We start from the raw sequence: 10,002 nt of genomic DNA on the forward strand, positions 1-10,002 counted from the left end.
GTGTATTATTTAAGCCTCTATGTAGCAACATTTTTTGTTTCTACCCTCTGTGTAGTTGTGATATTCTTAGTTGCCATATTCTTGCCCCAACATAAAACTTACCTTACCTGAATTCTGAGGAGACTCCTCTCCTTCCTCTCCTTTGCCCTTGCAAAAAAAAAAAAATCTAAAAATGGCCTCCCAGTCACCTTTGTTTGTACCCTTGACAAGGTAGGATCTGGAGTGGCCTCCCTGTAAATATGCAGTGACCTTTGTTTGTATCCTTGACAAGGTAGGAGTAAGATGCCCTTGTTAATATGCAGTGACCTTTGTTTGTACCCTTGACAAGGTAGGAGTAAGATGTCCTTGTTGGAATATGTTAATTACTAGGGGACTTCACACAATTTCAAGTAGTTTAGGAAAAGTTCACACAATTTTAAGTAGTTTAGGAAGAGTTTAAATTTGAGAATAGTTAGTTATATATAGTTATTATTAACATTTTAAGAATTTTTATTTAAAGAATGTCTTTATAATTTTTTTGTGTCTATTTATTATTATATTTCAAACAATTCTAATTTCGGATTTGAGATTAGACTGAGGACTTATAAAGACCAAACTTCCACACTATCATTGTATCACCTCTCAAGATCCAAACAGTTCTATTCATATAAAAACAGCTCCATTATGCTTATCGTGTGTTTTTACTCAAGATATTTGTAAGTATTTAGCTATGGTGTGTTGTTACTCCAGTTATTTGCAAGTATCGACTACTGCATTAGTCTGCTATCCTCCCCTGTCCATCAAAATAGTAACAACCAAAGAAAATAAAAGAACGCTGATAAAGGATTCCATTTAAAAATCCCTAGTTGTGCCATTTGCACAGCCGCAAATCCCTAGTTGAATAGTCGATGGAATGAACCATTCATAAAGAGCCCTAGCAGTAGTGAGCACGGAGCAGCCGCCGCCGCTGCTGCTGTCCCTTGAGCTGCTCTGCCAGAAAGAGCCGCCATATCAAGAGTAACGGAGTCATTGGATGGGTTAAGAGTTTTTCTCTCGATATAGTACTCATCCACTAACTGTTGAGAACAGTCGTTTTCCTCCGGTTGTTTGGAGTGTTGTTTCCCCAATAAACTGTTAATCGTTGCTCAACAGAGAGTACTCGGGGTTTGTTGGAGAGAGCGAAGTCGTTGTCATATAATAGGAAATGGAGATATATTTGGGTGTAGCATTTATGAAAATGATTTTTTTTTTCTTAAAATTTTTATTATGGATTTTAATAAAAATTATGAATTTTAATAAAAATTATGAATTTTTGGTTATTAGGATGAGAACTAAATCATGTAGAATTATGGAATAATTTGTTGAATGGATTTGAAGAATTTTTAAATTAAGCAAGATCATGACACAAGATTAAAGGGTTTAACTTATAGCAAACAGGAAGGATGATGCGTCAACATTGCTTCTAGCTTCTCATTATGGAAGGCTTCAAGATGATAACATATTCTAGAGATGGGGGAGCAACATTGATCACCATCAAATCTAAACTACAAAGCATTAGAGGTGAGGAAGTGAGTGTTATGAAAGAAGAAGTGGAATATTTTGACACTGGGGCAATAACAAGAAATGTGGTGGAAGATTATGCTAAAGCACAAGACTACAAAAAATGGAGAATGTAGTTGTCAGGAACAATACATGAAAGTTTGAACAAAATTGCAAAAAAAAAAAGTGAAAGTGACTTTGCACAAGATGTAGAGCATGAACATGGTGAAGAAAATGAAGAAACACATGTAAATGATGAAATTGAAACCACCTTTGCAACAACAACAACTTGTAAAAAGAACATAGTATGATTATTGAATTTGATTATGAGTTTGAATTAGCATTTCTTTAAGAGTGCCTTGCAAAGCCCTAAGTGTGATGAAGATGAAAGTAAGAATGGAAAATTCATGAGTGCTACAATAATAGATGGAATTGAAAATACCAAGGAAACCATTTGAGTTTTTAAAGTTATTATAGTAGTAAAAGAGGATATGAAAGAAAATAAAGATATTGCTTTTGATCCTATAGAGATAGATAGGTTCAATGAGTGGTGCAGATGTAGAGTAAAATCCAAATAATATGACAATGATAAAGAAATATTAAAGAAGAATGTGAAATTAAACTTGAAGCAAAAAGTACCTATAATGTATAGTTTGGAGAAAAAAGAAGAAAAATAATGTATAATATAGAATTGAATACAACATGCATCACAATGCAGAGATAAAACAAGTTTTTGAATTGATCTCAATTATTGTAGCCTTAGCTCACATTTACACTAACCAATAATAAAGGTTCTATCAAAGGGGGAGTGATGGAACATATTAATTGCTCCCAAACTCCCACACTTTCTAGCAGTTTACTTAGAGTTTAAATTTAAGAAGTGCTAACTATTCATGTATGAGATAAAATTATGTGGCCATTAGCATTCTAAAGCACTTCTAAAAGACCTCTCCATAAGTTTTGTGTCTATTGAATATTCCATTCCCAAATCATTCCAAGTACAAAGTTGGTTCTCCTTTATCCCTCAACCCTAAAACTCTTCTAACTTTTATCTTTATAGTAATCTTGTATTATATATATAATGAAATGAAATATGGATTTTCTTTTATACAGATATTCATTTATATATAATTATATAATTTAATTTTTAAAATTATGATGAATTTAAATATTAAATTGCAATATAAGATAATTTTTTATTAAAAATTTCATTTTAAATAAAAATAATAATTAATAAAATTTAAAAAATATGTATAATTTAATTTTTAAATTTAAATTTATAATTTTTATAAAAAACAACAGATATTTTAAAAAAATAATAATAAATTATATATATATATATATATATATATATATATATATATATATATATATATTTTTAAATAAAACTCAACCACACTATAAGATATTAAAACAAAACATAAATTATGATTCACCTATGTCACGATGATAATTCTATCAATTCACTGACAGTTCGTCAAAGAGATAATTGTAGAAGTATGTCAGTTTGTAAGATGATAAATAAAAACATTAAAAACAACTGAGATTCATTGCGATATAATAAATTAAATTTAATCCAAATGTAAAATCAATGTTAAGATATAAAGTTAGTTTTGGGTAGTCCGTTTTCTCACACTTCAGCCGTGATTGAATCTCAGTATTGTGGCGTTGCGCAGCAGTTTGTATCATCGTGCAGGTATGTTTCGGTTTATGTGATTGATGTGACTGATGTATATGTAAATATGGAGTTGTCTTTAAAAAGATTTTTTGTAAGCTTTTCAGGTGGGTTTTTCTGGTCAAAATCCAGCAGTAATTTATTGAAATCGCAAGTTTGATAGTTAATTTCTGCACAATCAAAGCGTCCCAGGGGTTTTTCATGGTGTTGAATCCAAATATGCAGTTAAAAAACCATTTTAAATAATACAAATCAAGATTTAACCTCAATTTTTGCTGTCGGATTCCGTCACCAGAATGTCCAAAAAGTCGCACTAAAGACAACTCCTGTAAATATTTGTACAAAAAAATGGCCTAATATAAAGCTTCTTCAGGGGACTAGCTCCCCTTTAAAAAAAAATTATTAGTTTTACAAGTGAGCAAGAACAGAAACAATGGTAAGATATATAAAGTTAATTTTGTCTTATATATATATAATTAATTTTGAAAAAATATCATATTTTAGTTGTTAAATTAACAATGAGAACAATTACAACGGGTTATTATTTGTGAATGATGGTTTTTTCATTACTTTGTTATTTAAGGAATATTATTTGATATGGAATTACTTATCACTTTGTTATTTAAGGAATATTATTCCACGTGGAATTACTTAGTAGTGATGGGTAATGTAGCAGACTTTGACCTAAATATTTCAAAGACTTTACAATGCTAGTTTTGATATGATCATTCAATCAGATACAGTTATATAGAAATGGGATCGTCCAAATTTCAAAGCAGCAGTTAAATAAGAAGAAATTGATTCACTTCTACCCTATTTAGAGATTTTCAACGACCGAAAACAGTCAAAAGCAAGTTAAGCAAACCTATTCCAACGTTACATACACATGCACTTTCTGCAGACAGCCTTATATTTTCTGGGACACACTACTGTCTACAACTCTCGATAATCAGAATTACTGTAAGGAGAGAAAAGCTCGCAAAACCAATTCTTCTTTCTCATTGGATTCCGTCCCATGTCGCTGCAAAGGGTATCGTTGTCCCATATCTGAAAACTGTCCAGACAGATTTTCGAATACAAGGGTGTAAATTTCTTCATATGCTTGGAATGGCTATCGATATCTGCCTCCATCTCCCTGATACTTGGAAGGACAAATTTTCCCGACAGAAAATGGGCTAGCCACTGAGTACGTATTTCAGTGGAATGCAGATTTGATAAACATTCTGGATAGCCAAAAATTGCCGAATGGGTGGATGGATGAGCCCCGTGTTTATTCTGGGTAGAAAAGTGACTTAGGCGTTAGGGTCAGACCTTCATCACTCAATTGAAGCACTTGAATTAACAATGACAATAAACAGGAAAAATTCAAGTAAAGAGTCCAGAGCTGTAGTGAATAACTAACCTGTATAGAGGAACTACCGCTGATTTCTCGAGAGCGTCTGCAAAAATCTTTGGAAGTAGGCTCTTCAGTTTTTTTTCACTATCATAACCAGTAGCGAACAGCACAAGATCAGCTTCCACCACTGTTTGATCATCTAATACAATCCCCTTACTGCAAAAACCCCAGTTGGTAGATTTTCGAAAGTGTATGCAACCTTCCTCTGCTTTTGAAAACAAACCATCTGGAAGCGATGAAATTTGACAAGAAGTTAATTCCTGGAGAAAGCTGTGATGTGGAACAAGGCCGTACTTTCTCAAAGGAAGTTTCCAAATAAGGTAGAGCTCTAAAAACTTGAACATTGCCCATCTCTGCAGAAAAAGGGAGACAAACAATGAACTGCTACACTTCTATAACGTTATCTTTACTCTACTACTTGTATTGTGAATTTTAATTATGTCTATGCAAATTTATGTATGGAATTTTTGGTGTTGTGGAGAAGTAAGTGAAAAACTTCAGACATATTATCTTTACTCTACTACTTGTATTGTGAATTTTAATTATGTCTATGCAAATTTATGTATGGAATTTTTGGTGTTGTGGAGAAGTAAGTGAAAAACTTCAGACATATTACCAGTGCTTTCAGAAAATCCAGAAGTTTTGGAAACAACTTCTACAAATTACTCCTAATATTATCCGATATTTATGCTTTGAAAATTCCAATGAAATAGAGAAAAGAATACCATCGGTGCAAATAGGCGCGATATAAGGCTGTACAGAAACCCTTGACCAGGTTTTTCAAGTAACAACTGGGCAAAACGTGTACCGTAAAAAAATGATAGGGGCACTCCCCAAACGCTGTAGGAAGGCATTGTCCAGTGCGCTGCTCTGAACACCAGCGTACAGGGATGGCCACCTTCTATCCACCAAATGTTAAAGAGAGCTCATCAGTAACCCTAGTATACTTAATGAATCAAAAAACATTTATCGTGTAAGGTCTATATTATCTAACAATATATACCTTGATTGGCCTCAGCGCATTCCACCGCTAAATCCATTGCTGACTTCTTAATACCGATAACTACAATTTTTTTCCTTTGATAAGCTCAGCGGCACTCTTTTCATCCAAGGCTGAGTAGTCCAATGTATGCAAAACTTTTCCTTGAAATACTTCCGGCCCTTTACCGGGAGGAAGTGATGGGATCTTGGGCACATCCCCAAATCTACCCATGCATATTATTAAGAATTCAAAATGATGCCACTGCATGAACCAAGGGAAACCAAAACAATTCAATATACTCCTCGATGGCAGGGAAATTTTCGTGGCACCAAGTGAATCTAGCTATTCTTTCAAATTAGAAGATGGTGGTATAATCATTAACGCATTGAAAACATTTCATTGGTATGCAATCTAAATTATAATCTTAAAAAATTCTAACCACTTTAAAATTAATTTAAAAAACCAAAATTTAAAACATTTAAACTGAATTTATATTTAAATTAAACTGAAAGTGGGTTTTTTTGATGGGGAGTACTTACAATCAAAAGATGCCGGGCATATAGGAAATATAGATGTGGGGCATATATTATATTGGAGTCTGGTAAGTTTTATCACTTTTAGTGGGAAGGAGCAAGTGGCATCCAACAGAAATCATAGTATTATGGGGACACTACTATGTGTAAAATGGTTGGGTATTGAGACCATAAAAATATTAGGCTACTCAAAATGTGTCATTGAAGGGGTACAGGGATACATTCAATTCAATCAGGATTCTAGAACAGACCTTTCCACAAATTACATATAGGTATGTGTACCCACCTTTCAATAGATTACATATAAGCATGTGTACCCGGAAAAGAATGAGGTTGCACACATGTTATCAAAAAGGGACATTGCATCATAAACATGTTTCATTCACTTTCATTCTTTCCAGCAGGTTGCAGTAATAAATGAAGAAACTATCGAGGTCTTGTAAGAAAGCAATTATGTATAAGTGGAGGACAGAGACACTTCAGAAATAGAAATGTGCTAATAGATTTTCAAAATAGAATCATAAGGGATAATGAAAATATGATAGGTAAATAGAATTTTGCACTAAATTTTAATTTAGTAAAATGACAAATAAATTTCAAAAATATTTTTTTTTTGAAAAATATATATCAGAAACAAGCTATTATAATCACCTTTATTAATGAAAAAGTAATATGAAAGAGTATTCAGGTTGTACTCGCCCATTTATCCAATTTGTCATGCACGATATTCTTAATAATAATAAATTGCTATATTTATTTTACTATTGCCTTCATAGTTAAGATATTTGGTTGAAGTGATTAATTAACGGGTACCATGCATAAAAGGAAACAACCCTATTGTATCCTCTATCTGTCTCTACCTCTATGGATTCTTCATTGCTTTTCTGCACACCCACTTCCCAAACTGCATTATTGGCATATGGACCTCCGTTCTTACCCCATAACCCAGCATGTTCCAGACTGTTTTCACAATATTCTTGGCCAATATATCGAATCTCCGCCACTTTGGAATTGAAGTGAATGTAATCAAGCAATCCAAAATGCATGGCATAGCTCTGGAAGTAGTCCAACACCTCAGAGTGCGTTGGGAATTGGTTAGTTACATGGCTTGGCCATGGAAAATCAGTAAATTCGAATGCAGGGCGACTAGTCTGTAGCTTTGTTGAAGAAAATGTTTCTCTCCACAGGCCGCCAATTCCTGGTTTTGCTTCAAACACCGTGGGCTTCAGATTTCGACTCAGTAAATATTTGGTTGCAAGGAGACCACTCATTCCTGCTCCTATGATACACACCCTTCTATTCCCAAATCCATTGTCAGTATTACCTTCCATCACCAAATTCTTACTGCAGTTAGCCACCGATTTGTTTAGCCAATATTAGCACTTAACAAATGGCAGTCAGCCTGTTCGCTCTTTTCCTATCTCTGTATATATAGCAATTTAACGAAACAGATTACCAAGCCTGGCAACTGCACTCGGCGTACGTTCGAGAAATCACAGAATTCCGACTCTGGACGTTAACATTGTATGGCATCCACGTTAAATTGTATGAACAATTGTACACAAGAATTGTAAAGTAAATTCGTCACCTTGAAACAGACAGAATCAATAATTCAATAGTCAAAAAGAAAACTTCTTAATTTCACATAACTCAATGCACAGCAGCAGTCAATTCCTACCAAATTTTCAGGTGGCCCAAGCAATCATGATTTTGTTCAATTTTCAACACGTATTCTCTTTCAAATTGTATTCTAGATTGAAATGACTACTCCAAATAGTAGTTTAGGAGGAAAGCACTACCGTGTAGGCCTGCTGCACTTCTCCAAAAAGAAGGTATTCTAGATTTGTAACCTTTCACGTCTGGTTGCAAAGGCTAATTATTATCTGTCGTTTTTTTTTAAGAAATTTGAAATAAAATTATGATATTTTATTATTTGAGAATAAGCTTATTAATTAGTGAAATTTTGATCTTTGTTGTTTAAAATGGATTTTTGACTGCCGATATTCTCAAAAATCTTTAGACTACTTGCATTGTAAAAAGTTCACAACTCAAACTTGTGATTTTCTTACAAAATTTTGTAAAAATTGGACAGAAAAATACATCTGAAAAACCTCCACAATGTTACCCAATAGACTATGAATTTTTGTTTATTTGAAATACATAGAAGTATAAATAAATTTAAAGTTTTAAAATACTATTTATATATTTTTATAATAGGATTTTCAAAATTCTGGAATAAGGTTTCTAACTTTCCTTATTTTTTGAATAAAGCTTCTAGAATTTTAATTTAATTATCAATAATTATTAAATGAATGGTAGGGATTTAATTTTCACTTAATATTTTAGTAGTAATTATACTCTTTTTTCTCTTTTAATTAAATTGATTAATTAATAAATGAATTGTGAATTTTGGTTTTTTGGGGATGTGCTACTGATAAGCCATGCTATTGTAATAAAGAATATTTTCAAATTAATAATAATTAATTAATAAATGAATTGTGATTTGTGGTTTTATGGGAATGTGGTATTGATAAGTCATATTATTGTAATAAAGAATATTTACAAATTAAGTGGTTTTATGGGGATGTGGTATTGACAAGCCATATTATTGTAATAAAGAATAGTTACAAATTAATAAATAAATTGTGAATTGTGATTTGATGTGGGTGTGGTATTGATAAGCCATATTATTGTAATAAAGAATACTGTGTGAAATATATATATATATATATATATATTAAATTTTTTCCAATCATTCTCACAAATAAAAAAAATAGATATAAAATATAAATTTGAAAATAAAATTGGCATTTTTACTATAATAAATTTGAAAAAAAATACATAAAATTGACACTTTTACTATAATTATTATAATCCATACTGCTCTTTTATTACAATGTACCATCCAATCTTACAAATCTGACTCTTTTATTACAAAGTAACCTCAAATCTTACTCTTAAATCTTAAGAATCTTGATTTATGAACCATTTTTAATAAAATAATCCAAATTGGTTCAATCATTTTCTTAGATAAACCTTATCTATATTATATATTTTCACAATTTAATTTTAAATCACAATTCAATTTTAAATCATGACACAATTTTAAATCATGATGCAATATCAAAATTAAAATTTAGCTCAACACTACATAAATAAGATTTTTTCTTTTGTCTCATAATTATAAATAAGATATTCTCTTTTGCCTCACAATTTTAATCATAACTTAGAGAAAAATAAAAATCCATTTACACTTGAGCAAGACTTTGTGTAACTAATTTTTTTATTTTATTTTTTATATTAGAGATTTTATTACATATCAATTCTTTGCCACGCCATTGTACATATGATACTTCATATCAATTTGATTTTTAGAAGATAGAGATTCTACCCTAAATTATTTATTTTTTCTTATTCTACAATAATTAGCTTTTTTTAAGTATTTCATATATATATATATAATTTGATGATGCAGGAGCATCTTACTCTTGAAATTGGAAAAAAAACAAATGAAATGTGGAAGAAATTCGATTCCTTTATTTTATTAGTAAATTGGTTTTGCTTTAGTTTAAAGATTAGAAAGTTTTGATAGGAATGATGTTAGGAAAAAATAATAAATCTTATCGGCTTTTGTGCATAGAGATAGAGGTAGTTTTTATTAAGTTTAGAAAATAGATTAGATTTGTAAAAGAAAAAAATTCTAAAGAAAGATAAGACTTTTTGAAGAAAAACAAGGAGCTTGGATTCCTTTTTGGAAAATCCCAACTCATCCAAATTTTAGTAATTTTAGTAATGATAGAAGAAGAATTAGATATATGATTATTTATGAAAGTATGTATTCAGTTTTTGCAATTCAAAAGAAAAAATAAAAATATATGTTAGAAATTTGTTGGATATT

General features: G+C 31.2%; 1 pseudogene; it reads right to left on the reverse strand.

Moving 5' to 3' along the window:
• Positions 1–4,126: 4,126 nt before the first annotated feature.
• On the reverse strand, positions 4,127–7,469 carry LOC149157158 (putative flavin-containing monooxygenase 1; annotated as a pseudogene).
• Between the last annotated feature and the right edge of the window lie 2,533 nt (positions 7,470–10,002).

This window comes from Pinus tabuliformis, chromosome 9, assembly GCF_031772625.1.
Source record: "Pinus tabuliformis cultivar Carrire ecotype Pingquan chromosome 9, CPIR1, whole genome shotgun sequence".
NCBI lineage: Eukaryota > Viridiplantae > Streptophyta > Pinopsida > Pinales > Pinaceae > Pinus > Pinus tabuliformis.